The following is a 3,048-nucleotide window of genomic DNA, read 5'->3' on the forward strand; positions in this document are numbered from 1 at the left end:
TCTTTCTTTCTTTTTCTTTCTTTCTTCTTTCGAGGGAACTGGGGAATGAATTCAGACCCTTGTGCTTGCCAGGGAAGTGCTTATTCTACTGAGGCTGTCTGCCCGGCCCTCTTTCAATTTTCTGATGCCATTTTCTGTCTCTTTTTTCAGAATTCTGTAGCTTTTATTGTAGAGGTCTTTCACCTCCTTGGTTAGGTTAATTCCTGATTTTTCTTTGTCTTTTTTCATATTAAACTTGTGGTTTTATTCAGGTTTGATTTTAACAAATGTGTTGGGGAGAGAGCCCACAGGAAAGGGTGAAGCCCACGGGTGCAGGGCCTTCTCAGATGCCTGAGGAGGGGGCATATCCCCTCTTCCCCTCTTCTCTTCCCTCCCCATTTAAGGGGTTTAGGGAAGGATACAGGTAAGAGAGAGAAGTGGTTCCCAGTCAGGGTAGCACTGGGGTAAAGAGCTACGGGAGATGGGACCAGACCATGACAAGAGGGGGAAGGGCACAAGGAATAATGACCAGAATCTATAGCATTCTGATTCAAAAAAAAAAAAAAAAGAAAAAAGAAAAAGAAAAAACCCTAAAACCACAAACTGCACACAACCCCTTGGCCCCCTAGGGTTGCGGTGTGCGGGGAGAAGAGGAGGGCAGCTTCACCAGGGTTGTGGCTCCCTCAGTCCTTGCCATGGGAGCCAGCAGAAGGGCGGGGGCTCCCCAGCAGATTGAGGGGGTGGGAAACCAAGACAAAAGGTCAAATAAATTGTGCAGCCCAGCCAAGGGCCCACCTAGAGTGGGGCCAGACTGGGGCAGGGGCCTCTGCAGGCTGCGGGTCACTGCCGCCACCACCGCCACCTGGGAGTCAGTTATTTTGCCACAGCCTTGATAGCGACAGCTGCCTCCTCTGTCGTGGCAGACAGCACTGGTCAGGATCTCTCCTCTACAATCCTACTTCTGCTCCATCTCCTTGCCGAGGACTCCTGCAGGCAGGTGAAGGTCCTCTCGCACTTCCCCACTGTCCTGAAGCAGGGAGAGGTACCCATGCCAGATGCCAGTCAGCTGGAAGTCATTCCCTTCCACGTTTGGGAATCCATGGGATGACTTGATGGACAGATGTCTTCACATTCCTTCCCAGTGACGACGTCAGAGTCAACCAGAGGGACCTTGGCATGGCCAGGCCGGCCAGGCTTGGCAGTGGACATCGCGATTGTACGTGGCCAGCCTGGAACACGAGGGAGCCATTCTCACGTAACGCTGAGCTCGGCATTGGGACGGTAGCTGAGGCCCCTGCACCTCCTGTCTTGAAGTCCAACCATCTGCCATTGTAAGAGGCCTGGATTCCTACTTGCTCAAACTCACTGACTCGACTCCGACCGCTCGCCTAGAGCCCAACCGCTGCCTCAGAGCCTGCTGCCACTGCCGCCTCCACTTCTACCCCAATTCCTGATTTTCCTTAATCCTAATGTGAATGATACATTTTTCTTAAAATCTTTTTCAGTGATTGATTGGCAAGAATGCTATTGGCTCTGCTGTATTGATTTTATATCCTGTTGAACTGCTGAATCTGGTTATTCACTCTTGGATTTTTGTGTAGAATTTTTGTACCCTTCTTTGTAGAGGGCCATGCTGTATGCTAATAATAATACTTTGATTTCTTTACTTTCTGTACATATCACTTATGTTTCTTTGTATTGCCGGATTACTCTTGCTAATGTTTCAAATAGTTGAACAGGAGTGGTGATAAGGGACACCTTGGTCTTTTTCCTGATTTTAGAGGGAACGCTTTTAGTTTTTCTTCATTTAATATAATTGTCAGTCGGGACAGAGGCACTGGGAGTCTCACAGGTGCGGTGCGGTCGCTCGCAGCCGGGCGGCGGAGGCCCAGCACGGAGCACACACGGCGCCTTAGCCGCGGCTGAAGCCCAGGCACCCCTGCCTCACAGCCGGCGCTGGTGCATCCACCCTCGCTCGCTCTGCTCCTCCCGCCTTCGCTCGCACCACAGCTGCTCAGCTGCCTGCAGAGCAGATTGCTGAATTCAAGGAGGCTTTCTCCCTACTTGATAAAGATGGTGATGGCACCATCACAGCAAAGGAACGAGGAACTGTCATGAGGTCACTGGGTCAAAGCCCGACAGAAGCCGAGCTGCAGGGAATGATCAACCAAGTGGATGCCGATGGTAACAGCACCACTGACTTCCCAGAATTTTTAACTATAATTTTTAACTAGAAAAATGAAAGACGCAGATAGCAAAGACGAAATCCATGAGGCATCCAAGTCTTTGACAAGGATGGAAATGACTGCATCAGTGCAGCAGAGCTATGTCTCGTCACGACAAATTTAGGAGAAAAGCTAACAGCTGAAGAGGCAGAGGAAATGAGCAGAGGCAGAAACTGATGGAGACGGACAAGTCAGCGAGGGCGAATTTGTACAGAGGGTGACTGCAAAGTGGAGACCTACTTTCAACTGCCCCCCCAAGAATCCAATTGAATCTTTTACTTACCTCTTGCAAAAAAATAAAAATGAAAGAAAGAAAGAAAGAAAGAAAGAAAAAATTTTATTCATTCTGTTACTATATAGCAAAACTGAATGTCAAAAGTACCTTCTGTCCACACACAAAATCTGCATGTGTTGGTTGGTGGTCTTGTCCCCTAAAGATCAACCTACACAACAGTTTTACAGTATAAATAACTGTAATACCTTAATGATAAGGAGGCACTTAGTGGACTCCTTAAAGTTCCATTTGCTGATGATTAATATACTGTCTGGGCTGGCCAGTTTTTTATGCATGTGGCTTGAGGATTGAGCACAGTCAAGCATTTGTATTAGAATTGAAAAATGCAAAAATAAATTCAAAACCTATTCAGATGGGGTCAAGTTTAATTTGTTAGTATAACTTGTCATGGCTGGTTTACTGAAAACAAACACATTTCAAATTGGTTTACCTCAGGATAATGTGCAGAAAATGGGTGGAAGGGGGCCTGGCCATAGCTCAGTTCTTTAAGTGGCTGCTTCCACAAAGCTGTCAGCCTCAGGTTGCTGTAGTTCGATTCCCACAACTCCA

General features: G+C 47.7%; 1 pseudogene; it reads right to left on the reverse strand.

Moving 5' to 3' along the window:
- Window positions 1-817: 817 nt before the first annotated feature.
- LOC101562256 overlaps window positions 818-3,048 on the reverse strand; it is a 15,564-nt pseudogene continuing 13,333 nt past the window's right edge.

The sequence above is a fragment of the Octodon degus genome, unplaced genomic scaffold (assembly GCF_000260255.1).
Source record: "Octodon degus isolate 3935 unplaced genomic scaffold, OctDeg1.0 scaffold00012, whole genome shotgun sequence".
In the NCBI taxonomy this organism is placed as follows: Eukaryota; Metazoa; Chordata; class Mammalia; order Rodentia; family Octodontidae; genus Octodon; species Octodon degus.